Raw genomic sequence first — 27,508 nt, 5'->3', positions numbered from 1 at the left:
TTTCTGGGTCTCCAGGGCTGACGATCCTGGGCAGCCCCACAGAGCTCTGCCAGCATCCCAGCCACTCCCCCATCAGTAAGCATGAGCTCAGCAGCACGTCCCCGACCGTCACCTTGAAGCAGGTGGTATGGGAGCTTTGTAAGGAGAGTGCTCTTGGCACTGGGAGAGGGGCAGTCCATGAATCTGCCCGTCCTGTGGCCTGTGTTTGCCTTTGATCCAACGTGTGCCGACCCATCTCTGTGCAAGGAGGCTGTTCAATGCCAGCCGAAGGAAACCAGCCCCAGGCTGCACTGAGCTAAAGGGGAGGCGACAGCTGGCTGGTGGCTTATGATTCACCCAAGGGGACACAGAAACCCAGGTGCTTTTCAAGACTTCCACAAGGACACACACCAAGTCACAGCTGGGAACAACCTGGGCTTGGCCGTTCTGTGAGACAGGAGGGATGGCAACCTGTCTTTAGCCAGCCTCAGTTCTGCCAAGCTGGGCTTCAGGAGCGCGGTTAGGGACGTGAAGAGTCCTTCTGGGACAGCTGCACAAGTCAGAAGACCCGAGTTCCAATTTACCTGAGGTGGCTCCCATTCACTCCTCTGCACCTTCACCTGTGAAAGGAAGAGTGACCCCTGCCCAGCATGCCTCTGGGTGCCATCAGTGGATCAAGTAAGATACCACAGCTAGGCATGCGGCAGGAACGGGCGAAGAAGGGGCGGGCCTTGGCGGGGAAGGGGCGGGACCTGACAGAGAAGGCGGGGCCTGGCAGAGAAGGCAGGGCCTGGCAGAGAAGGCGGGGCCTGGCAGAGAAGGTGGGTCCGTCTCCTCGGCCCTGTGCCTGCTCTCAAGGGGGCTACAGTCTGTTGGAGTGCCTGTGAACCACAGGGGCTAAATAACACACAGGGACAGGGCCAACCCGACTCATAAAGAGATGGGAAGGTGAGGACCAGCATTGAGGTGGGGGAACCATGGTTTAGATTTGTTTAAGCGTGGTCCCCCAAAGACGCCTGTGTTAGAGGCTGGGTCCCCATGGTGGCAAATCGGTAAGTGGTGGACCTTTAAGAGGTGGAGCTTAGTGAGAGGTCCTTGGGTCAGTGGGGTGCCGAGGGAGAGGGTGTTGCAGTCTCTCTGGCTTCCCGTTTCAAGATGTGATCTCTTGGGCTGGGGTTGTGGCTTAGTGGTAGAGCGCTTGCCTAGCATGTGTGAGGTCCTGGGTTCGATCCTCAGCACCACATAAAATAAAAAATAAGGTGTCTTCCTACAACTAAAAAAACAAATTAAAAAAAAAAAATCATGTGATCTCTTAATCCCATACAGTTCCTGCTCTTGCCATCACCATGAGGTGACAACAGCCAAGGGGAAAGGGGCTCTCAACAGAGCCTGCACCTTGCTGTGTGGACCTTCAGTATCCAAAGCTATGAACTGAAGAAACCTCTTTTCTTCATACAGTTAGCCTGCCTCTGGTGTTTCATCATAGAAATGAAAAACAGACTAATACATGGAGCAATTAAGTTTTCTAAAAGTACATATTCATATCCTTACAATTAACCTTTTTCCAGGTAATTATATAAGGTCACATTGTGCTCCCAAAGCAGCAAAAGACTTCAGGATGCAGTGTTCAAGGAAGATGTTTTGGGCTAGGGGCATTTGCCTTGTTCGGTGTAAAAGGGACCAATTTGGATAAGTGGGAGGGATGCAAAGGCACCTAACCTGTCCTTATTTGAGATATCTTATTAACAGGCTTCCCGGGCTAGCCTGGAAACCACATCCCACAGGTATGGGAAAGTGCATTCCCCTTTTCAGGACAGATGTACCGGTAAATTCATGGCCCATGACTGTGACTGAGGCTTGTGCCACCACTTTGGCAAATTTGCCCTGTGAATTTGAAGACGTAGTTGTTGAAATTTGGTCTTTGGAACGATATTTGTGCACATGGCTTAAAACACCTCCCCGTAGAGTTCATCTCTTCTTGGAAAGGCTGGAGCTGTTTTCCCGAGGGAACTCAGCAGCAATCACAGATCCTAAATCTCGGGGTTTGCACCCAGCTCCGCCCCTTAGTAGACGTATGCCCGGTGCCCTGTATTTAGTCCCTCGGCCTCAGTCTATCTGTCAAGTGAGGATAAGTGAGAACATAGGAGGAGTGTGACGTGCTCAGTAAGTAGGGGCTCTCCTCGGCCCGGTTTCATTCCATAAATATTTATTGAGTGTTTTCCATGAGCCCAGCATGGAGGATCCTGGGAAGAAATCAGACAAGAAGTGAGGTGGATAGGAAGCTGGAGGAAAGGTAGATACGAAGAGCGAGGACCGTGCTGGACAAGGGGAGCCAGACACAGGCAGAGACTGGGAGGGCACAGGCCACCTGGGGAGGGCACAGACCACCTGGGGAGGGGAGCCTCCAGGAGGCCCTGCCCTCGGGTTCTGGGGTGCGTCCACCTGCCGGGCCGCTGTGCCAGGCCGTGCAGCCGGGTGCCATCCTGGGGATGCTGCAGGGGCCGCTCCTGCTTTGTCTTGCTGGTGACCCACTTACTCCAGTTGTCCCTGGGGATGCTGCTGGTCCCCAGGGTCTTGGTCTGGCCCCAGCTCTTCCCTTCTCAGCCCCTGCCCTTCCTGTCTGTCCCCTGCCCCAACACTGCCTTTGGGCCACACCGAATGACCGGCCTCCCCGGAAGCTCTGGGGCCGCCAGTCACCGCTCCTCCCTGGCCCTGGCCCCGCCGCCCGGTTGCCCCTCTTCCTCCTTCAGACCTCAGCTCAGCTCTCCTGTGCTCCCCAACCAGGCTCTGTGGGTCCCCATCAGGCTCTTCATCCCTGGGTTCCGCCCGTGTCACAGCACTTCTCCAGATCCCACAGGTCAGGGCTGCCCCCTGGGAGACAGCTGCAGACCCTCACTAGAGGGACCATGAAAGCAGGCCAGTGTCCCCCCCCGCAGGGTGGTAGTCGGACCACACTCTCCAGGTCCCAGGTCAGCCTTTCAGGGCAGCCCGTGGGGTGGGCCGCATCCCTCTTCCCTCCAGAAGCTCCTGGACAGAGCAGGTGGAGGAAGAAGCCCTACCCTCCTCACCAGAGGACCCAGGGTGGGAGGGGCGCTTCTTCCTGGAGGGGCCCATCCATGTGTCTCCTCCACAGATCAGCCAAGGAGCCAGTCGCCAGGTGACATGGAAGACGTGACTGTGTTCTAGAATTATCGTGTCTTTCATCAGTTTCTAGACCCGCCCTGAGGTTAGTGAACATGGAAGCACAAGCTCAGGACAAACCCAGCGAGAAGCAGAGAAGACTGGACCCGCGCAGCTCTGGGGGCGAGGCCTTTGCCCTCTGGTCAGTCACGCGTGCAGCTGAGCCCCGGCTTTCCGCAGGGCCCTTGTGCTCAGGTGAAAATATCAGGTGAAATGCCTTGATTCCTGGCCCCTGGAGCCCAGCTAGGCTGGCTTGCCTGAGGCGGGGTGGCGGGCGTGGGGGGCACGGTGCACTCACCCTAGCCTGCAGCCCGGGCAGGGTCCTCCCCCAAAGCCTGCTTCAGAGTGAGCGCAGGTGTCTCAGGGACACCCTGGCGCAGCACTGCAACCGTTGGCTCTCTCCCCATGATGTCGGGGTGACAGGGAGCTGCCCAGCCTCACCACGGAGGCTCCCACTGCCTTTTGCTGGCCTGGGAAAAGAGCGAAATCTGAAGTTGGATTTCCCCTGAGTGCACCTTCCGTGCACAGCATCGTTATAAAGGTGAAAAACAGAACCATCGAAAGTCGGAGACCATCTGCACCAGGCTCCACCTCTGCTGGACAGTGACCAGGACGCTGGGCGTGGGGACCCCCGTTCCGGTGGGACTCAGGCTAGCAGGGCCGAGGCGTGGACAGACTGGGTGCAGATGAGTCTTGGGAAGGCTCCGGATGAGAGCCTCCCAGCCGATGCTGTTGCATTGACATGTTTTCACTCTGCTCTTCAGGGGTGAGCTAATAATGGGCGAGCGGCCTCGCAAGGGGCTTCCTGGCTGTGTGCCAGGTGAAGAACCGAGGGGAGATCCCGGATTTTCTCCGTCCCCGCAGTGCCCCCAGCCCCACCGTGCATGGCCCCTTGTGCTCCCCTACCCAGGGCTACTGGGAGCATCTCTCCTGAAGGCTCACAGTGAGTCCCTCTCCTTCTCTGGAGCTGCTGGCTCCTAATGACTGACAGTGCCATGTGGGGACAGAGAGGGACGAGTTGCAAAGGACCAGCTCTTTAGGCTGAGGACTCTGTTCCAGTCACATGGCCCAGTCGGCTTCGGTCACCCTCACAGATGTTCTGGAGAGCACGCCTAACACACCTCCCACGTGCAAATCTCCATCTCAGGGACTATTTCCAGGGAAACTGAGGAGACAACTGATCTTTCAGAACGGCTCTGTGCACCCTGGGTGGACTCCATCACGGGTCCCCGGGGATGTAGGGGCTAGCCTGGGAATCCCCGTACCTGCCTTATGCACACGAGGGAATCCATTGGGAAGGCTGAGCGACTGACTTCTAATGACCTTTGAGGTTGGAGCATGTGGAGGCCATTGCTACCCTGAGGCAGAAGGCAACCTCAAGGCTGGAAAAAGTTCTCATTCTTTCTGGAATTTCAATCCGCGCTTGGCAGTCTTCACCCTCCGGAAGCTCTTCCTCACTTCGAAACCGGAATCCCTCCTTCTGTGATGTGTCCCTGTTTCCTCTCCTTTTTTCCTCCATGGGGCTGTATTCTTGCCAAGAAAGAAAGTTGAAGGGGAACAATAGCATATGGTTTTCCTATGAAGACTGTCGCCCACACGTTAGGGAAGCCAGGGGAAGGCGTTCAAATAAGAGCAGCGGAAAGACACTAGCACAGTGCCAGCCTTTGGAAGTGACTTTAGAAAGGCCACCAAAACAATGTCCAGTTTATTCAACTTTTGCAGTATGAAGAATATATTGCAGACTCCTGCACAGAGACAGGACAGGGCAGGAGAGCCATTCAACTTGTCTCTGTCACTCACTGCAGAGTGACCCCCAGGAAAGCTCTTTGCTCCTCAGAGCCACTGATTCCCTTACTGTGCAATAGGGGACTCCAGCAAAACCATGTCACAGGCCTCAACTTGAAGGTCGAAAAAACTACAAAGCACTGCAGCAGTGTTCATAATCAAGACCGAGGTTCTGAATCATTTTCTGAACAGCCACTCAAGAGATGCAAAGTCCTACCACCTTTTTTTTTTTTTTTTTTTGAGAAATTGAGAAACTTCTACTGAAACTCACGTGGAAACCCAAAGGCTCTGAAATAGTCGAACACATTTGAAAAGGAACAAGTTTGGGCGACAGCCTCCTCCTGACTTCAAGCCCGATTCCAAAGCAACAGTAATTGAGACAGCGTAATATTGCAGAGAAAGACAAGCGGATCCAAGAGACAGAAGAGACCAGAAACAGATCTACACGTACACGAGTAACTGATTTGGGGGGGAAGGAGGGTAACTGATTTTTTTTAAAACAAAGATGTGAAAGCAAATGGGTGAAGGAAAGATAAGCCTTTCAAACAAATGGTGCTGGGATAATTGGATACCCATATTCTAAAAAATGAGCTTGGATTCAGGCCATATGCAAAATTTAACTCAAAATGGATCATAGGTCTAATTGTAAAACTGAAAACTATGAAACTTCTAGAATAAAAAAATGGAGAAAACCTTTATATCCTCGGGTTGGGCAAAGATTTCTTAGATATCACTCTAAAACAATAACTCTTAAGGTAAATGAATAAATCAAACTTCAAGTAAGTTTTTTAAAAAAACAACTTCTGCTGCTAGAAGACACTGTTAAGAGAATAGAAATAGAAACCACGGATTCAGAGAAAATGTTTGCAAATCACGGAGCTGATAAAGGGCTTAGCTCCAGGGTTGATGGTGTAGCTCAGTGGTAGAGGGCTTGCCTGGCATGCTCGAGGGTTTGGGTTGGATCCCCAGCAACACAAAAAAAGAGAGACACTTGTACCCAGAATATGACCAAAAGACTTGAACAGACACTTCATCAAAGAAGATAAATGACAAGCATATTGGAAGATGTTTAACATCATTGGTCTTTAGAAAAGGGCAAATTAAAACCACAATGAGGTCTGGAATCGTGGCTCAGTGGTAGAGCACTTGCCTAGCATGTGTGAGGCACTGGGTTCGAGTCTCAGCACTGTATATAAATAAATAAAATAAAGGTCCATCGACAACTAAAAATATATAAAACAAAACACAAAAAACCACAATGAGACACATCGATTAGAATGGATGAAATTTTAAAAGTGACAGCACCAAGCCTTGTCAGGAAATTGGAGCAACTGGAACTTTCCTACACTGAGAGACTATGAAACAGTAGTGCCACAGGGCCAGGGGTGGTCTGAGCACCTGTAGCTCACGGCTACTTAGGAGGCTGAGGCGGGAGGATCACTTGAGCCCAGGAGTTCAAGGCCATCCTGGGTAACAGTGACACTCTATCTCAAAAACAGAATCAAACACATAAAAAATATATATATATGCTTGGAAAACATTTTGGCAGTTTCTTACAAACTTAAAAGTTTGCCTATTATGATCCAGCCATACCCCTTAAAATTTATCAATGAGAAATGAAAACGTATACCCACATAAAGTCTAGATCGTGAATATTCGTAGCAGCTTTATTTATAATAGCCACAAACTAGAAATAACCCAACATCCGTCAGCAGGTGAATGGATGGGCACACGGTGGTGCCCGGGCGAGGCCCTCTGCAGAGGAGGCCCGATGCCAGTGCTGAGCAGGAAGGCCCGGCAGCCTCAGAGCGGAGCTGCTCCTCCCGGCCAGCCCTGGGGGAGAGGGGGCAGCAGGCGTGGGTCTAAAGCCTGGGGGTGAGCAGTGCCCCGGCCCCTGCTGGCCACTGACTGAACCTCTGTGCACAATGGAAAAATGAGTCCCTGCAACATCACCTGCCCCGGATTCTCCTAGACCCCCAACCCTCCCGTCAGTCTTCTGCCGGCTGCGTCTGCCTCCTTACCTGCTGCTTCATGAGGACGGCCACCTGCTCGTCCACCAGGGTCCCCGGCACCTGGCATGCGGGTATCCATGAGTATCTGCCAGGGGGCTGGGCGCTGGGCATATGAAAGTGCTTTGGCTTTCTGAATCACGCGGCAGGGTGGGTCTCATCGCCTGCGTTAGCGATGAGGACCCTGGGCCTGGGGCGGAGTGGAGAGACTGGGGCTGTGGGGGGCAGATGGCTTTCAGGAAGGTGCTGGAACTGGAACCTGGCTTGTCAGTCCCCAGTCCCTGAACCTTCTGCCACACTGGGTGCCCCCAGCCTCTGGTGTGGGCGTCCTTGCCTGCCGCCCGCTGGGTCCCATGGAGAGTCCTGGAAGGCTCTCCTTGTCCCCCAGAAGGACTGTTCCTGGGCCCTGGTGACGGGAGCTTTGTGGCCACCCGTGGGGTGAGCTCACTCGGGGAGGGGCGCGGGCTGTGGCTGGCGGGTGGCCACTGGTCTTGGGCCGAACCGCCTGCTTGAGAGCCTGGCTGGGTTTCCAGCAGGTTCCCACGGAGATCGCCTTTCCTCCCTGACCGGGTGACGATTGTCCTCACCCCTCCGCGGACAGTCGCCAGAGCTCACCACGATTTGACGAATCCTCGAGTGGCGCCACGCTGGAGGTGGTGTTCTTAGCGCAAGGCAGCCCGAGTGAGGGCTTTCTGGCTGCGGCTGAGCGTCCTGGTCTGTGCGGGGCCCTGGGATCCCTCTCACCTGCTGCATCCGGGCACTGGCCTCTCCGTACCCACAGGCCTGCCTGGCCCGCTGCGAGGCACAGGGCCTGGCCCTTGGGCTGCGATCGCCACCAACTCACAGCTTCTCCCAGAGCTCGGAGGCCAGAAGCCGCAGCGCACAGGTCGGCATGACTGCGCTCTCCCAAGGCTCCGGGGACACCCCACTCCTCCAGCCTCCGGTGGCTCGGGGTTCCTCAGCCGGTGCTGTGGGGCTCCAGACCCCCGCCCACCTTCCGTGGCCTTGCCTCTGAGTCTCTCGCAAGGTCGCTCAACAGCAGACTCAGGGCCTATCTGGGTGATCCGGCCATCTTATCTGGAGATCCTTAACGTAGTAACATCTTCAATGGCTCTGTTTGCAGATCTGACCACAGCCATGGGTTCCTGGTGGACAAACATTTGGAGAGGCCGCCATTCAATACACTACACCCCAGGAGCAGCCTCCGTCAGAGCCAATAAAGGGCATCTCCCTCTCTCTAGAGGCTTCTCTCACTTGTCCCTTCCTCTCCACGCTCCTAGTCTGGATCTCTCCGCTCTTGCTGGGACTTGTGCAGTAGTCTTCTGAGCCGCCCAGTCTCTGCCTTCATTCATGTCTCCTCCTCTCCACAGCTCCAGAGTGATTTTTCTAATCCTCCAATAGCCCTGTTCCATCCCTGGAAGAGTCCCGAAAGGCAAGTCCAGCTTCTTTGGTTCAGTTTCAAGACCTTGCCCAGTCTCCCAGCTTCCTGTCCAGGTCACAGGTCCCACAATCCCCTGGCAGGGCACGCCCCAGGGACCTAAATACCCCCCAGCAGTCCCACCTCCCCCAAATCCCACCTCCACTCCCCCACTAGACTGCCCCAGGCATGAAGGCTTTAGCTCCTGGGCCTTTGGGGAACATTCGCTACCCAAACTATAGCAGGCATCAAAACAAAAAAGAAATTCTAAAAACCCTACTTCCACCTAGGGACTTGTATCATAAAAAGAAGGATGTGAGTGGCCCTGAAACAGGAGAGACACAACCCCAGATAAAGGGCATCTTCAGAAGGAGCCGTTAGCGCTAGGAAAACACGCCATAACCTTCTTACAGTTTTCATTTACTGCAGTTGAGAGAAAACACCTCTGTTTCTGTGCCTCTTCTCAGACAGCTCTGAGAATCTTCTGGAATAAGCTCTTATACCTGCAATGGTTAATTTTATGTCAGTTTGGGCCATAGGGGTCCCAGATATTTGGCAAACATTATTCTGAGAGTGTTTTAACCTTTAAATCAGTAGACAGAGCAAAGCAGAGTGCTCTCCCCCTGGGATGAGCCCCCCAGTCAGGGAGACCCCAAGAGGGCCACAGGCCCCTCCCCGGGAGGCAGGGGCTCCTCCTGCCTGTTGGCCGCGGAGCTGGGACGGCGTTTCACTCCCTAAATGAAACTTCAGCCCTTGCGGGGTCCCCAGCCTGCTGGCCTTCAGTGGGAAACCCTACCCGAGTCTCCGGTCGGCCTATGGCAGGTCTTGGGGCTGGTCAGCTTTTCACAGCTGATTCCTTCGTTTAAGAGTCTCTCTGTCTCTCTGTCTCTGTCTCTCTGGAGAACTCTGACTGATTCACAGTGAGTCCCCGGCTCTGGACTGACCGGCGCTGAGCCTCTGGGGATGGACGGACACAGGCCTTGCCAACACCTCCGGGGGCAGTTCTGGCCTGGGAGTCCCTGAGTTAGAAACCGAGGCCAAGGGAAGCAGGTCAGCGCCAGGCCAGGCTGGGAGGGACGTTGGAGCTCCCCAGCCAGGCCCGGTTCCCCCACCTCATTGTTCAACCAGGCAGCCGTGAGCGGGGTCCAGGCCTCCCCGGGCCTGTGGGCAGCAGCTGGAATGCAGCCCTGTGGACCAAGGTCGGCGGCGAGCGGCGGGCAGAGAAGCCTAAGGCAGCACAGGCCAACCTCCACCTTGAGCGACTTTGCTCCTGCGTTTCTTTTGACTCTTGCAACACGGTGACTTATTACCTTCGTGAGAGACAAAGCAGCCCCAACTGGGATCCTCCTGATTCCAACTGCAGATGAAAGTTCCAGCTGACTCGGGTGCCAGCTCATCCAGACCCTGCCCTGCTGGGACCTTGAGAGGCGCTCCTGAACCTGGGGTCCTCAGGAGACTTCACTGGCATGTGACAGTGCTCAGCAGAGCCAGACGGAGCTACGTTCAATAGGGATTGCTGTTAGTGCCACCTTTATTATTTTATCAATAAGATTTCTGCGCCAGGTACACTCTGAGACCTTCTAAATATCAACTCCTTCAGTTCTCATCGCAGCCTTACAAGATGGGCACTATTATCATCCTCACTTTATAAAAGGGAAAACTGCAGCACAGAGTGGTTAAGTAACTTGCCAAGGTCACACAGCTGGGAAAGGGCACAGTTGTGATTCAAACATAGGCAGGAACAGAATCCTGACTTTTAGATGCTCCTGAAGCTGCGTCCCTTTCTTCCTCCTGGGCCCTACCTGAGTGCAGCCATTGGTCCACGGCAGGGGGCAGTGGAGAGGAGGTTGGGGGGCAGGACCTGGGAGGGTCCTGAGCGTGCAGATGTGATGGAGGTGCAGCAGGGGTGGAGCTGGTTCCACCTTCTGGAGTCCCACCTCAGCAGGGGGTCGGTCCTTCATCCCACCTCACAAGAGCCACTGAGGCTTCCAGGAGCTGAGATCTCACCCCGATCCTGGGCTGCTACAGAGCAAGGCTGGGGAGCTGCTTTGGGAGGGCTGCCTCGCCTGGGGCCCTTCCCCGCCTCCTCCCCACCCCAGGACCCGCCATGGCTAGACACTGCGACCACACTGGTCAGTGAGGTCAATGTGACCACTGTAGTCCAGGGTGGGCAGGCCACAGGCAAATCATTGCACAGATCATTTCTTCCTCCTTCCCTCCCTCACCCCTTCCTCCCTCCCTCCCTTTTCCCTCCCTCACTTCCTCACCCCTTCCCTCCTCCCTCCCTCCCTCCCTCCCTCCCTCCTCCCTCCCTCCCTCCCTCCTTCCCTCCTCCCTCCCTCCCTCCTCCCTCTTTCCTTCCTTCCTCCTTCCCTCCTTCCCTCCTTCCCTCCTTCCCTTCTTCCCTCCCTCCTTCCTTCCCTCCTTCCCTCCTTCCTTTCTTCTTTATTTTTCCTGAGCTGTACCATGAGCTCCATCCCCAGCCCTTTCTGTTTTTTAGTTTAAGACAGGGTCTCGCTAAGTTGCCCAGGTTGGCCTTGGACTTGCCAGCCTCCTACCTCAGCCTCCTGGGTCTCTGGGATGGGCCTGGGTCATGGCACCGGGCCTTGCCTTGTTTTGCATGGATCCTGAGGGCCGCTGACCTGTTCATGCTCCTGCTTTGGGCTGGAGCAGGACGCAGCCTCCCACGTGTCCCAACCCGACCTGGGAAGATTTGCCTACATCGCGGGGCCTCCAGTGTGCTGGCGGAAGCCGGCTGCCTAACCCTGGCCTCCCTGCCCCTCCAGCCGCCCTCTGCTTGCGGTACTTGCACTCCTTCCTGCAGGCAGCGCAACAGGAGCCTGGGCAGGGCGCGGCTGCCTTCCCTGTCCCTCCTGGAAGCAGAGACCAACGACCTGGCTCTTTGGGGGCAGAGGCAATGGCACACAGGGACTGGGGACTGGAGGACTTCGAGCTTGGGCTTCGTGGGGTCAGACAGATACGGATAGCTACAAACAGGGCCCAGCCATGCTCCCTGCCGCTGTGTGACCTTGGCCATTTTACTCAACCTCTCTGAGACCTCTGTACAGAGCAGGCACCCTCACTGAGCCCGGTGAGGTCTGAGTGCTCTTGGGTCTGCTAGAGCCTGCCTCGCAGCGGGTCACCACAGGAAGGCCCTGTGGATGGTGACAGCAATGACACGGTGCAAGGACGGAGGCAGGGGAGCAGTGTGTGGGGTGGACATCGGTGTCCCCAAGGGCACAACGTGAGATGAGGCCCCAGAGCTTGGAGGTGGAGAGGCCATGCGAGCCTCCATCCCTGGCTGCACCCGTCTGACAGGGCCTGACGGCTGGCGCCGGGAGGGCAGGGAAGCTGAGGAGGGTCCCCGGGCGTGACCTGGGGCTTGTGTTTTGTCCTGGTTGAGAGAGCTTTCTGCTCCCTGGTGCCGTGTCCCCGGCCGCTTCTCTCTGCCTCACTCTTCCGCCTTGAGGTCCTGCCTCCCCTCCAGCCCCGGGGAGTGGAGCCTGCTGTCCGTGGACACTGTCGGCCCCCAGTAAGCTTTTCCTCCTCTCCGATTGTTCTTGTCAGGTCTTTGGTCACAGCAGTGACCAAGTGGACGGAGCCCAGCAGCGCCCTCCAGATGTGGGAGGTGGCCAGACAGCAGAGGGACTTCCAGGGGCATCCCCAGCGCCTCCTGCAGGCTTGGCCATGGCCCCAGTTATGGGGCTGAGTGGCTCCGGCCTTCTGGGCACCGGGGTTGGCGAGGGAGGAGTCCATGGCTGGTCAGGAGGCAGGGGAGAGCTCCTCTCTGAGGGACCTTGCTGACAAGATGGCCCCTGCCACTGTCTAGCCGGGCCGTCCTCGTGTCCCCAGCCCCAGGGAGGCACCGCCTCCGCTGTCGCTCACTGCCCGAGGGACACCCTCCCTGGGGCAGTGAGTGTTGTCCCCCACCTCCGAAGTTCTGAGAAGGAAAAAGAAGTCGGCAAGAAGAGAGGAGGACGTTCCAGCAGGTCCACGGAAGACGCTTCTTGAGGCCTTTCACGTTGGGACAGCTCCGCCGACCCGGCTCACAGAGGGGAAGCGGAGGCGCCACCCAAGCGGTGCACCGGGCAGGACCTGGCCCTCCGCTCGTCCTGCAGGATGGCAGAACTGCGCTCTGGCCAAGCCCCGATGTGACAGCAGAGAGCCAAGCCCCAGCCTCCATCCCCTGGCTCCACAGGAACCACGGCCTCCACCTGGGATCCTCCCACTCTGGGCAAATCCTCCTCAGCCTCCAGATCCTCCCAGGCGCCCCATCCTCCCCGGAGAGGCCCCCCAGGAAGCCTCCAGGAGAAGCAGCCAAGGGCATCGCCTGGACTTGGGAGCTCCCTTCCCGACACCGTAGGAAAGCACGGCAGCCGGGCTCGGAACCGTGGCTCCCCAGCTGCCCCCACCGAGGCCTGTGCTGCAGATACCTTAAAGGCAGAGACTGTGCTCGGCCTGCAGTCTGGAGGCCGCGGCCGGAGCCCGGCACGCAGGAGACCGCGTGCAGTGCTGGAGGAGCACAGCCTCCTGGGGAGCTTCGGGCTCTTTAGCCTCTGCCCACCTTTCCCGAGGCTCAGGTGCTGGTGCTGGTGTGCGGACAGAGCAGGCCAGCGGCAGGGTGAAGCCTGGTGCCCACGTGGCCCTTTGAGGCTGAGGAGCCCCTGTCGAGAGTCCACGCATGTGGCGTTGCAGGTCCGCCAGTCTCTGTTACCATTACTCTGCGGCTGGAGCACCAAGGCAAACAGAGATAACAGGGAAAGCAAGGCTGCGTGTGTGCTCAATAAAACTTTATTGACAAAGCCAGAAGTGGGCCACAGTCTGCCAGGGCTCTTTAATGAATGAGAGCGCAGGGGAAGGACTGGTTTCTTTCTGCTGATGAAACAGATTGCCACCCAGTTGGTGGCTTCAGACAACACAACTGAACGGCATCATGATTTTGGAGGGGGCAGCCCGAGCCCATCTTCCTCAGGTGGACCCAAAGCGCTGGCAGCACCCTGCTCCTGGGAAGGCTTCAGGCAGGGGCCACTCTGCCTTTTCCAGCTTCTAGAGGCTGCCTGTGTTCCTTGACCTCCGGTCCTCTGCCGTCAACTGCACCGCTCCGACCTCACTCCTGTCGTCACATCTCCAACGGGCAGCGCCCAGCACCAGCTCTGTGAGCGAAACTGCCCATGTTACACCCGTGAGTTCCGTTAAGAGAACTGCCAACTGATCCCAGCCCAAACTGCTAACCCCCAGACTGGTGAGCTAGTAAATGACTGTCGCACTGCATTTTGTAGTATTTTTTTTATGTGACAAAAAATAACTGAAATGGAAACCAGCATTCTGTGCCCTTCTGTCCTTTTTCTGTCTTGAGACTGGATGTGCTATCCGGAGCTACAGCAACCATCTTGCAACCTTGAGGAAAAAGACCAACTTTAGAATCATGGTGTGATTGGCTTTGACATCACTGTGCTACCAAAAGAGCAGGAACTCTTGGTCAGTTTTGAATTTCTATGTGTGTGTGTGCATGCGTATGTGTGTGTGTGTGTGTGTGTGTGTAATAAACCCCTATTTATTATAATACCATGATTCTATTTTCTTGCAAACTAAACTTCTAACTGAGACATGGCACGCTTCCAGGCCTCTGAGTCAACTGGGAAGGGCTCTGGGTGGGCAAGAATGGAGCAGACAAATGATGCTCAGTGGGGGGATTGTGACCTGGGTCCCAGCATGTTCTGTTCCCTCTTCTTAACCTTGACATGCTCTCCGCACAAGTTGCCGGAGAACATCCTTCCGGTGGAGAGTGTGGGAGAGGCCCGAGTCTGCCTGGCCAGCAGGACCGCGGCTCTTGTCGCCTCGCCAGGCCCTCTGTGAGGAGCGGTGACTCACGGCGTTATGAAACTCCAAGGCCGGTGCCTGCTGACACTCTCGCCCTCTCTGACCCAGGCTGGAAGATGTCAGGAGGGGCCCTGGCCGGAGCGAGGGGAGGCTGCAGAGGTGGGTTCAGACTCAGGGCGAGCCCAGACCCCTGGTGAAGGCCAGGCGGTCTCAGAAGAGAACACCCGAGTAGGCCCAGTGCATCCTGGGCCTCTTCTCCCGACCCTCCTCCTTTCTAGAAGGTTCAGTTCAATCTGGGGCGGGAGAGCCCTTCCCCAGCCTCACACACCCCAGAGACACACCGTTCTTTTAGTGCCCGGGGCCCTGTTCTTCTGGGCTTGGCCCCTGGCTGCTTCCCTGAAGACCTGAGAAGGGCTCTGTAAGTGTCCTTAGACAGATGAGGAAACTGCACAGAGGAAGCGGCCTATAGGGGCGCAGCCGGGATTGAAGCCCAGGCTTCAACTCTGCAGTCACCCCGTCCCACCTGCGGAGGAAGGTAAGGCTGACCCGGGTCCGCCTGGCTGCAGGCCCCTCGTTCTTGCTCTCTGCCTGCCACCTCTGCTGCCTCAGAACTGTCCTAAGAGTGCCACCCCAATTGTGGAGAATGAGGGCCAGAGTCTGAGAGTCAGGTCCGAACCGTTCTGCCATCTCTTCATTCAGTGGCTCTGGACAAATCACTGTCACCTGTCAGTGGAGGCTTGGCCGTGCCCCTCCGCCCAAGGCGCTCACGATGGACTGGCGAGGTGCGTGGTGCGGGGGAGCCGGGGAGCAGAGGGGGGCCTCCTGGCGCCCCGCCGTGGGTTAACTGTCTTGCTGCGTGGCCTGTGACCTGGAGAGTCGTTCCCGGCAGCTGGAGCAGTCTGGGGTTTCCTGCCGCTGCTCCGAGTCACCACCCTCCATAAAGTGCTCAGGGATGTGAGGTTTTGCAATCAGCGATTGCGTCAGGAAAACTCTCTGAATAGACTCATTCTACCCTCTTCCCGCCCAGGTGCTGGCTCAGCCAACCGGAGGTTGGGCTCTGCAGGGAAGGCTGGAGATTTCCTTTCCCACCACCCAGTCGGTACCCACGGCAGGGACACGGGGACCTTGGATCGCCCCCAAACCCCCCGGGGAAGGGCTCCCGGGGAAGGGCTACTCCTCTGGAGGAGCGTGGAGAGAGGCAGGAAGCGGGTGGGGAGGAGGGCTGGGAAGGGAGTGGGGGCACCCCCCACCCCCCACTTGTTTGCTGTGACACAGGACTAAATGCACACCCTCTCTGGGCCTTGGCTCCTCGTCTGCAGAAAGGGACCACAGTCTGCCCTCGCGGAGCTGGACCTTCTCAGTAACCGTCCCCCATCATGGTCCTTGCTCTGTCTGTGACTCTGGCGAGCTGTTCAACCTCAGAAGCACTGTGGAAAATCCAGCCCTGCCGTCCTGACCTCGAACCCCTTCCTCTGACCTCCCTGAACTTCATCTTGGGGATGAGACTCCGCCCACCAAGTCCCACCAAGTCCATGGACGGGTGTGAATGCGACGCAGGCGGGTCTGAGGACCAGCCCATGGCCTGGCGCAGAGGAAGCGCCATCAATGGGGTCTTTATCATGGGCCGGGGGAAGGGAGCCGGGAACAGAGGACGCGATTGAGAGGTGAAGGGGCAGAGCCCTCACCCGCCGGACCCCCGCCGGGCCACTTCCACTTTATTATCTACAGTGGCCTTTTTCCTTCAGCCTGGCAACAAAAGCAGGGGGACCCTTCGGGAGGCTGCACCCCCCAACTTTCCCAGGCCTCTGTTGGCTTTCGGGTTCCCACCCAGGGGCCCCAGAAGCATTTTTAACCATTTCGTACCCAAACCGTCTATTCAGAATCACTGGTGACTGTTTTGGTCAGATTTTTCCTGCTGTGACTTAAAAGGCCTGACAAGGACAATCTTAGGGGAGGAAGAGTTCATCGCGGGACTCACGGGTTCAGAGGTCTCAGTCCATAGACGGCCGACTCCATTCCTCGGGGCTCGAGGTGAGGCAGGACATCACGGCGGAAGTGTGGCAGAGGGAAGGGCTCACAGGGTGTCAGGAAGCAGAGAGACTCCGCTCTCCGGATACAAGATACAAACCCAAAGGCTCACCCCCAGGGGAGCCCACCTCCTCCAGCCACGGCCGCCCGCCCCAGTTATCACCCAGCTGATCAGGGGATGAACTCACTGACTGGGCCAAGACTCTCCCAACCCAACCATTTCCCCTCTGAACCTTCTTGTGCTGCCTCACACGTGAGCTTTTGGGGGACCCCTCACACCCAGACTGTAACAGTGCCACGGACTCAGAGCAGATGAGGCCGCTGGCCACCAGGCCCGGGGGCAGCAGGGTGGCGGCCCCGCCAGCGCTGTGCTGCAGCATCTACTGGCGCCATGCTTCCCAGCTTCCTGTGCAGTGACCTCTTGAGAATGGGCCACGGTGGGAGAGTGGACACCGTGGGCCTCCCAAACCCTACCACCCAGAACTGACCCCCAACACCTACCAGCGCCCTTGCCCCAAGAACCCGGGAGTGGGCCCGCTGTCGGGGGAAGGGCGGGAATAGCACACCCTGGGGAGGCGGCTGGTTCCCAGGGGGGACACGGGGGCGGGGCTGACCGTCCGGGAATGAGGGAAGGGCTGGGGGAGCCCCCAAATCCCAGCAAGGGCGACCTGGAGCGACTTCCAGAGAACTGGAGGGAGACGGCCATGTGGGAAGCAGGAATCGAATCACGCGGTTGTTGGGAGTGGACTGGCCAAGGGTAGAAAGGGGTCTGGTGTGAACAGAGAGCCGGCCAGGGCGGGGGAGGCCAGCAATGCCCAAGTACTGCTGCCGGCAACAGCCACCTGTCACCTGCCTTCCTCCAGGGCCCTGATGCCCCCACCCTCGCAGCCGTGGCTGCACTGGGTCCACCACACGAGTTCCAGGGGCTGACCCACTGTGTGGGCTGCTTCTACCAAACAGCTCAGATGCTATGACAAAGCACCAGAGACTGGGAAGTTTAGACTACAGGAAGGCATCTTTTCACAGCTCTGGAGGCTGACGTCCAAGATCAAGGTGTCTTCTGAGGCCTCCTCGTTGGCTTGCGGATGGCACCTTCCCTTCGGCCCTCACGTGGTCCTTCCTTGGTCTGTGTTGTCTGTGGCCCGATCCCCTCATTTATGAGGACACCAGTCAGAATGGATTAGGGTCCACCCACATGACCTCGCTTCCTTTAATGACCTCTTTCAAGGACCCATCTCCAAATCCAGTCCCACTGGAGATGAGGGCCTCAACCTGTGAATCTGGGGGACGCAGTCAGTTCAGTGGGGCAGTGATTGGTTCAGACACGGCCTGAGCCGCAGGCGTGGCCAGCCGTATGAGAGAGGCTGTCGTCAGGGGTGCGGGGGCTCGGGGAACACCGTCTTCTCTGCTGAGGGAAAGAAAGCCAGGGAGAGATGCCCTCCTCTTCCCTGGAATGTCGTCACCTTCAGAAGGGATACCTGGCCCGCTGCGGCCAAGCTGAGCCAGGCCGACCGCAGCCCACACCTCGGATGAAGACAGGGGCCTGGCCAATGCTGGCTGGGGAACCAACCAGCCCCAGAGCCTCCCCCAGGTGTCTGTGGGTTTAAACTGGTTGAGGCAGAGGTTTGAGGCTGGGCGTGGTGGCGCATGCCTGTAATCCCAGCCACTTGGGAGGCTGAGATAGGAGGATTACAAGTTCAAGGTCAGCGTGGGCAACTTGGCTAGACCCTGTGTCAAAATAAAGTTGCTAAAAAGGGCTGGGGATGCGGCAGAGGTAAGCCTGACCCTCACGAGGCCCCGGGGTTCACTCTCCAGACCCACACTCGCACGGAAGTGGGGAGGTTTGGCTACACAGGAAAATACCCTACTGGCCACTTGTCCACCTGGCAGAGGGGGTGAGGGGCCCACCTACACCTGCTCTCTCCGTCTTCCTGGGCCCGGTCTGGCTTTTAGTTAGAGGAGTCCATGTGACTGAGCTCTCGCCAGCAGGATAACCCATCAAAGGTGGGGGCAGCTGTTGGGTGGGCCTCCTTCATCCCCGGTAATCTATCCCAAGACCCCCCACAGACACCTGGAACTGCCCAAGGGACCAAACCCTGCATACACTTCCTCTTTCCTACACATAGGAATCTATAACTAAGTTTAATTTGTGTATTAGGCACAGTGGGAGATTAACGACAGCAGTAATAAAAAAAGAGCCGTTCTAACGACATAGGGTAACAAACGTTATTTAAGCTCGTCGATGGCTTTATTTCTAGAATTTTCCATCTAGTGTTTTTGCACCATGATGGACCACGGGTAACAAACTGGATGAAGAAGAGATGATGGACATGTCATTTCCAGGATGAGTGCCTGCCTCCTGTGTGCTCTTGTGCTCTGGAAGCTGGATGTGGCTGAGCCCTGGCCTTGACCAGGCAGATGAGGTGCTGGAGACTCAACATGAAGGGAGCTTGTGTCCCTAAGTCCTGCCAGCCAGGAATGGGCCCTTCGGAAAGTTACGGGGTGCGGGGGGGAGGCGGACTCCTGCGTTTGCCAGCCTCTTCCCTTTGGCTGTCCTTGTTACAGCAGCAGAGCATTGCCGTAACGAGCGCACCACTTGTGTTCTGCAGAGGGTGCAGGAAGTGTCGCCAGAGCAAACAGAATCAGAGAATGCATCCTCCAGATGACTTTTCCCTTGGGGGCAGAGATGGCTCAAGATCCCTGGCTGAAACACACTCCTTCACATCCGCCCCATTTGCAGATTCCGCTTGTACAAGTAGCTTTCTGATAATGCAGCTTCCTGTGGGCGGCTCATTTGGGCAAAGTGATGTTTCCATCGATCTGCTGAGGCGCACATCCTGAGCTGCCGGATGAATGCCCCGTCAGCGTGCGTCCACCCTGGATCAGATTCCAGGAGCCGCTTCCAGTGGCTGCTCCTCGGACACTCCTCCCTCTCTGGAGGACACCTTCGGGCAGCAGGGCCTGAACGTGGAGCCTCTGGCTGAAGCGGCCCCTCTCTCCTGTGCCCCTCTTCTGGCACCTGTTTCATTCTGCTCCAGAGTCTCACATGATCCTTGGCACAAAGCGGGAGCTCAGCATATGTGCACTGAATGACAAATGACTCTGGGCGAGGATCCCTTCCAGAGCCCCAGTCCAGGTTTGTCCCCATATGCCAAGGTCTTAAGACAAGTTTGGTGAACTGAACTGTGTCTGCAGAGGCTAAGTCTCCTCCCTCAAACCTCCAGGACAGGCCACATGTCATTTCACCTCTGCAGTTTCCTCAACAGCACGACGGAGTCAGGTGGGAGTGAGCCAGGGGCAGGAGGGAGGGAGGAATGGAGTTCCTTCAGAGGGCAAAACCTGGGTTTGACCTCTAACTTCCTGTCTTTCTAGCTGTGTTATCTTGGATAAATTACTTAGCCTCTCTGAGCCTCCCTGTTCTCAGCTGGAAAGTGGAGATAAAAATCACTTGTAGGCTGTTGTGAGAAGAATGAGATGACGCCCGCAAAGCACAGCGACACAGCGTCAGAGCTCCGCGCAGGTGAGCACCTTCCCAACAAAGGCAAGGAGTCTATGGGTGGAAGTCACCCCTGGAAGGTGCCGCCTGACCTCACAGGGTGGTCACGCCCTTCAACTTCTGGTCTGTCGCTGTCCTCAGGAATATTGCCATTGAAGGCCAGGTGCGGTGGCGCATGCCTATAATCCCAGCAGCCTGGGAGGCTGAGGCAGGAGGGTCGAGACTTCAAAGCCAGCCTCAGCAAAAGCGAGGCCCTAAGCAGCTCAGTGAGACCCTGTCCCTAAAGCAAATACAAAATAGGGTGGAGGTGTGGCTCAGTGGTTGAGCGCCCCTGGGTTCAATCCCCAGTACCGAAAAGAATATTGTCACGGAAGAAACAGCTGCCTAGAAGTTTTTAAAGTGGAATTCCCCAGACCCAAACAGCCCTGTGCATGGGGGTTGGCTTCCTTGGAGAACGAGGGAGACTGTCTTGGCTGGCGGCCACCAGGCCCAGTGAGGCTGAGTGTGGGCAGGTGGCATGTTTGAGGAGAAAGGCAGAAAGACAAACGGCTCCAACATTGCCTGCAGAGCTCAGATCGCATTCCAATAGGGTGGGGACTTTTTTTTTTTTTTTTTAAATAAGAAAAAGGAAAAAGTAGCCCGTAGGATAAATGTGTGGAAGTGTATTTATATATGCTTTTGATGAATGCTTGATGTGTTAAGATGACTCACGGGGGGTGGAGCTAGGAAGGTCTGAACCGGCGCATCCCCAAGTCCTGGCCATGGTCCTGGGGCCTGCAGGGCCACCGTGCGTTTGCGGAGACCTTCTTTCCCATCAGCTGGGCTTGCACAGTCCTGGCAGGACAGAAGGCAGTCTGGGTGGCAGCTGCTGACAGGCGCGGAGCGGGAAGGGCACCCAGCCTGTGCCCTGCTGCCAGGCTCTGCCGGGGTGGGTGGTACCCAGGCAGGGTGAGGGCCTCATGGTGTCCTCTGGGCTGGCCGGACCCCCTGATTCAGCCAGGATGGCTCCAGGAAACTGTGCAACTGTCCGTGGATGGATAACAGACCGCTCAGAAGAGGGCGGGAGGCCATTCTGGGGTCAGGACAGGTAGGGCAGGTGCAGCGGGAGCCCCGCGTCTGCTCTGGGACGTTTGAGCTGAAGCACTTGCTCCAGAGAGACCTTCCTCACTCACCTGTCTGGTGCCCGGGGTGGGACAGTGCAGGGCAGCCCCAGCCGCCCTGTCATCTGGAGGGCCTGCTTGGACCTCCCAGCCTGGTCTTCCCAGGGTAGGTGGGCTTCTTACCTGGCTGCCAGGGGCTGTGATCATCAGTGGACGATGCAGAAGCCGCAGGCCCCTACGACGGCACCTGGGAGGTTTCAGAGTGTCACTGTCATGATCGCTACTGGTCCCAGCAGTCACAGCCCAGGCAGATTCAAGAGGCCTGGCTTTCCCCGGAGAAATGGCCGAGACCGAGCGGCTATGCTTTGAAGTCGCCTTCTGGGGTGCAGACAGGAGGTAGCTGAGGCAGAGATTCCTAGACCCCGCCTCCCTTCCGCGCTTCCTCTGGGTTGGGGGACACCCGTTCCCAGGCTCTGCAGCCCTGTCTTTTCTGCCATCGGGAGCCACCCATGGGAGGGAGGAGGGTCTCAGAGGAGCACGTCCAGGGGCGAGGGGTCCACCGCTAACGGAAGGGCCAGGTAGCGGGTGTCCGACACGAAGGAGCAGGGGACCCTCGATACCTAGAGAGACCTGCCTCACTTCCCAGAAGCGCCGGCACCGGGGAAAGCCCGCAGAACGTGGCTGAAGGTTGGATTTGGCCTGTGAGCCCCTAGCTGGGGACTCCCGACGACGACGTTCGTTACAAGAATCCGTGCTGTGGCTGGACCGACCCTCTCTGTCCCAGGCACTGGGTTCTGAGTCCTGCCCTCCGGACACGGTGGGAGACGAGAAGGGCAGGGGCCGTACTACTGACCCATCAGGTCGAAAGGCAGAGCGGTAGGAAGGCACGGGAAGCAACGGGCTTTCGGGGAGGTGGGCGGAGGCCTTGCGGTGAAGGACACGGGACCAGCACCTCCCTTAGACCTGGCCACCTTCCTCCCAGCCACATCTGTCCACACCCGGCAGCGTGGAGGCAGGGCGATCCTCCATGGAGCTTGTACCTGCCTTTCTAGGTCAAATTCTGGGTACTCCAGGGCCTGGAATTCTCTGCCCCCAAAGCCCAAAACTTGCTTCCAGGACGTGGGGGCTCCTTTCCTAAGTCTGTCTTCTCCAGGAGGACTTCTGACATTGCCGTGTGGGCCTCTGGGCTCATGGGTGGTCAAGCAAGGTCCTGAGACAGCACCACTGCGATGTATAGAAGTTTGGAGCTCAAAGGTATCTGTCAGGATGCCCTGGGCACGCCTGCCAGGTGAGACTGAAGCTGAGGCAGGAAGAGAAGGGGACACAGACCACAGACCAGAAGCCTCCATTCGTCCTCCTGTCCAGGAGGTTGGGGTTGGCCTAGGAGGATCTCTGCTGTTACAATCAAGGAAGATAAGTGTTTGGATAGATTTTTTTCTTTGTTAGGAGATTGGAAAAGTGCAGGAAGTTGAAAGAGCATGGTCAGGAGTCAGCCGGACAGGGTCTAAATTTAACTTTGCTACCCTCCAGCTGTGTGAAATTAGATAAGTAACTCAGCTTCTCTGAGCCTGTTTTTGAATCTGTATAAATGGTGGTAATAATCACTGTTTTCTAAGATCGATTTGAACACTAAACAATTGGAAAGAGTCTAGGATATGGCAGGAACATCATACATGTTTACATCTTTCCTAGTTTCAAAATACCATCTTCCCTAAACATGTTCCCAAAACTTTTCATTCATTATTATTTCTTTTTAATTTAGGATCAGGGAGCATAATGTACCCAACACACGCCTGCCATGTGGCTGTGGAGCCCTGGGTACAGCAGGCAGAGAGATGGAGACGGCCACCCTGGTAATACTGAGAACTCCCTGCTAAGAACTTCCCTGCACCCAGTGTTGAGTGGAATACTCAGAACCTGCCAGAGCTGCATCCGGGCACCTGCCTTGGCACCAGTGAGAAGGAACCAAGCCTGAGCTCATCAGTGGCCAAATCTTGTCCTGAAAAATCAATACAGCTTTCCCTGTTACGCAATAAGCGAGTTCCTGAAAAGTTGGAGGTAAATTAATTTCTTCCCCAGTTCAACACATAATGAGCATCAGTGTCAGCTTAACATGTGGGACACACACGCGTGTGCATATGCATGCACACACATGCCGTCAGCTATGATTCTGGCTTCCAGAGACACATTTAAATGCACCAAAGGAGCTTGCTGATGGCATCTCTTGGTGGAACCCTGTATAAAGCAAATGAGCCTTGAACACTGCTTCTTCTTCTTCTCCTTCTTCTTCTTCTTTTTTTTTTAACTGGGTGCCAGGGATTGAACTCAGGGGCACTCGACCACTGATCCACATCCCAGTCCTATTCTTTATTTTATTTGGAGACAGGGTCTCAATGAGTCGCTTAGCGTCTCACTTTTGCCAAGGCTGACTTTGAACTTGAGATTGTCCTGCCTCAGCCTCCCAGGCTGCTGGGATTGTAGGCATGTGCCACCATGCCCAGCAGAATTGCTTCTTAATTAATGCATCTTATTTACTTATATATTTTATTTGCCAATTTGGACTTTCATAGTGATGGTCTTTTCCAGTTCTGGCACATGGCCAGCCTATATGGAATACTGACGGAATAATGTAAAAAACACAGGCATAGCCACACAGCATTTGTGCAAAGGAACTTTTCACATCCTTCTTCCTATTTATTTCTCTAAGAAACGCCTAGGGGACGAAATGCAGGTCTTTGTTATGCCCATTTTACAGGTAAGACAACTGAGGCACATGAAGAACAACTGACTTCCTTAGGTCAGTCTCTGAAAAGTCTGATGGAAACTTAATCCAGACATCAGCAGGGAAAGCCCCAGAGGTGAAATCAAGACAGTCTCAGCTCATTTGTCCCTTGACGTACCTGTTCTCAGGCCCTGCAAGGCCCCCATACATCCTCCTCTGCACAAAGGCCAGAGGCTCCAAAGCTTAAGCCTCTGCTTTGGCCATTGACTGACAGCCCCTTGCTGGACATCCAGGACAGCCAGGCCTGGACATCTAAGTCTGAACTCTGTGTCCTCATCTCCAGTCCCTGTCTCTGCCCAAATGCTGGCTTTACCTCTCTCATCTCAGTCTCTCCTTGTGGGTAACTCTGAGTTAGTACATTTATTCAGCTGGCACTTACTAAGCTGCTTTGTTATCGCGGACACTTGGCTGGGGGTTGGAGACTCGAGACTGAATAAGCTGTGACCCCTGCCTTTTGGGAGCCCAGCTGACCGGAAAGGGTGGCGAAGTGTGATGGGGTGGAGAAGTGCACTGCTCCAGAGGACAGTTACATCTGAATGCGGGTGTGGGGGACTCTGGGTTGTGCTCTGAAGGATGAGGAAGAGTTCTTCATTTCATTTTTATTTTTTAACTGGGGATTGAACCCAGGGATGCTTTACCTCTGAACTACTTTCCCCAGTCCTTTTTCTATTTTTATTTTGAGAAAGGGTCTTGCTAAGTGGCTTAGGGCCTCACTGAGTGGTTGAGGCTGGTCTTGGACCTGCAATTGTCCTGCCTCAGCTTCCCAGAGTAAGAGTTTCTTAGGCTAGTGGGGGAGGGGAGGAAATACCAACGAGAGGGATCAGAACAGTCAAAAATACAGACGTGGGAATTGACAGATGTGTTTGGGGCTCTGTCCGGAGCTGGCAGGGATAGAACAGAGGCCAGGAGATAAGGAAAGTGGGGCCGGGCGGGAAGTGGGACCTGGCAGGAAGTGGGACCTGGAGAAGGGCTGCTTGTCTGCACTGTGGCGTTTGGATTTCATCTGAGAGTTCCTGCAAGGTGGCGGCCGGGCCTGATGTGATCAAGTTCAAATTCTAGCCCTTACTCTGACAGCTGTGTGGGGAGTGGACTGAGGGGAGGGAGGACAGGTTTTGCTTTGGGGGCCATTGTAATGGCAGCATTCAGGGGGTGCAGGTGCTCACGTTTGCTGAAGGGATACATAAGTGCCTCAGGAGCTCACCGCAGGAACCCAGGGGAAGGTCCTGCACTAAGATGACAGGCAGGCAGGGGGCTGGACATGAGAAGGGCACAGGGTTTCCACGGGTCAGAAGCCAGGCAGGAAAATGGAACCCAGGTTGACAAGTTCAGTACAGAGAGTAGCGTAGGGAATAGTCAGGAAGGCACTAGAAGAGCAGAAACCAAGCAGAACAAAGCATTGCAGTGGTGACTCAGCCTGAGAACAAAAGGAAGCTGCTGCCACCCTAGGGCTGGAGGACAAAGCCATGTCACCTGACCCAGGAGCCGGAGTCCCAGGAGTAAACCGGGATCATGAAGAGGGTGTGTCACGGGTTGGGTTCCTCAGGAAGCGGATCCTGAGATGAAGACTAGCTGCAGGAGTTTTTCAGGGGACGTCCTGGACCGTGAAGAAAGGAGGGGGCAGGCCCTGGCAGAGGGAGAAGGTGAGCCTCAGTAGACCCTTTCTGGGATCTTTGAGGCTGGGGTGCCCTTCAGAGGTGACTCGAGTTGGGATACGAGGACCCTACTTTATTCTCCAGAGATCAAGAGTCGCTGGATGTGGACCCCTTGGAAAGGGGGTACTGTCTTGGGCAATGTGGCTCCTCTCGATCAAGGCAATTTCCAAAATGGCTCCTGATCCGCACTCCCAGTAGCCAGGAGGATAAGTCCATCAGTCCTGAAAGGTGGTGTGGAAGTAACAGTGGGACACAGAGGCCTGCGGAGGTACAGTCAAGGTACAGCCGTGGTTGACAGCCCCAAGTAGAGAGGAGGGAAGTAGCCTTGCCTCTCCTCTTCTCTGCCTCCCCTGCCGCGTCCCTTCAGGGCTTCCCACTGGTCAAGGGCAAGCTGTCCTGGCAGCTAGACAGAGCAAAAGCCCAGGAGCAGAGCCTGAGGACCAGCCCCCCTAGGTGAGCAGTGGATGGCTCTGAGAGCAAACAGATCTGGTGGTCCCAGTGACCAGCCAGCTGTAGGAGAGAGGAAGCAAGGGCACTCTAGGGAGAATGTGTGACCTTGGAGGGGTGGGGGTTTGGTGGGCTATACTGATGTGCCTGTCCAAGAGGCTGAGAGGGAGGTGAGGGACTTGGAGGATCATGCTCATGGGCCATGCTAGTTTGGCTATTCAGGAGCAGAGGCCTCGCTGGCAGCTCAGTGGGTCTTAGATTCTGGCACATACAAATCTTGAAAGACTTTAGAAAGGTTCTCTCCTGGCCACGGGACCAAGTGCAATCTCCTTAGCATGGGGTTGGAGCTCTCTGCAATGTGGTCCAAAGTGACCCCCGCAGGCTCAGCTCCCACCACTCTGGTAGTTGTCCTGGCCTGTCCCCCTCTGTGAGCAAGCCTGCCCTTCCCTGAACCACCACCTGGTCTGGCCACCCACCATCCACCCCTCCCCGCTGGTGGCTCTGCAATCCCACACATCTCCCAGGTCCAGTGTTTCCTTCTGGGGTCTGCCAATTCCTTTCCCCTACAAATTGTCGTCTCCTTTTTGAGTTCTCCAGTGTGTTAGAGACTGACTGCTCCACCACTGGAGAGCTATCTAACCACAGCAAGGCTTCAATTTCTTCTGTGGAAATGGGGCTAAGAATAACACGATAGGGGGGCTGTAAAACTCCAGTAACTAGTGCAAGGTCCTGAGTCCTGCACATTCTAGGTCTCCATTGATGCTAGCTCTTATTTGTTTCAATCATCTTCTAACCCTTAGACTCTAGCCTTTAGTAGATGCTTAATTAGCATTTGTTGAATGAATGGAGAATTAATATGGAAAAGCATTTATTCTTGGGCTGTGACCTGGTTTAGAAAACTAAGTATTTAGCAAAAGTGCAAGGAAGGACTTTGATAATAGTTATCTATGTTGGGTTCCCAGGGACTCCAAAATGACCTGGTTTTCTCAGGAAGATTTGGAATTGGTTTTATGGAACTTTGCACAAGGTCTGGCACAGGGTTCAAGTTCACCATATCATGTTGCAAGAAAACGTACACGCGACCTGGCCAGGTTGCCCAGGTGCAGGTAGTATACCTGGTGGTGGCCAGAATGACTTCCACTCCCTTACCACCTACTCAGATACCGGGGTTGCACCAGGGCCCTAGACTTTGAGGCGCGCGTGGAGTACGCAAAGGGGACAGGAATCCGGCGGCCACGTGGGCCCCTTCCGCTCGCTCCCACATCCTTTGTTTCCCACCGGCCTCGGCTCAGGAAGCTTTTTCTGCGAGTCACCGCGAAGGGGCGGCCGGGGAGCCAGGAGAAGCTATTTCCGTGCAATCCGGGCGGGCGGCGCGCGCGGGAGGGGCGTGGAGGTGGAGGCAGCGCAGAAGGCCCAGTGTTTGCTTTTATTTCATCCAACAGAAGGTTCTATTTGTGGAAGCGAACAGACGCTGGGGATTAGAGATGGGAGGGGGCAGGAAAAGGAAAAAAAAAAAAAAAGCCACATCCACTACCACGCACAGGTCTTCCCCGGAACTACTGCGTGGGGGTGAATGACTGATTCTGGAACTCATCACCTTCTCTCTCCCCACTTCCTCCGGCTGCAGCCGGGCCTCAACGGCACCCACGGCTCCAACAGGCGCTCCCCAGGCGTAGAGTAGTGGGGGGGATCCCCAGGGCGAAAGGAGTAACGGCGGGATTGCAGCCAGCGACGGGCGCGGAGACCCGAGGTGCGCGCGCCCGTAACCCATTGTGCTGCTGTGAATGAGGCGCGCGCACCAATCAGCTGTCGC

The 27,508-nt window shown here is 56.1% G+C and overlaps 1 long non-coding RNA gene across 1 annotated transcript; it reads left to right on the top strand.

Moving 5' to 3' along the window:
- The first annotated feature begins 14,263 nt into the window (after nt 1–14,263).
- LOC124993275 (uncharacterized) lies at nt 14,264–23,048 on the top strand. Its single transcript, XR_007110282.1, has 3 exons — nt 14,264–14,349; nt 19,591–19,738; nt 22,577–23,048. It is a non-coding gene; the product is annotated as an uncharacterized LOC124993275 (long non-coding RNA).
- The last annotated feature ends 4,460 nt before the right edge of the window (nt 23,049–27,508 follow it).

This window comes from Sciurus carolinensis, chromosome 1, assembly GCF_902686445.1.
Source record: "Sciurus carolinensis chromosome 1, mSciCar1.2, whole genome shotgun sequence".
Classification (NCBI taxonomy): domain Eukaryota; kingdom Metazoa; phylum Chordata; class Mammalia; order Rodentia; family Sciuridae; genus Sciurus; species Sciurus carolinensis.
This window is presented reverse-complemented; position numbering and strand designations above follow the sequence as displayed.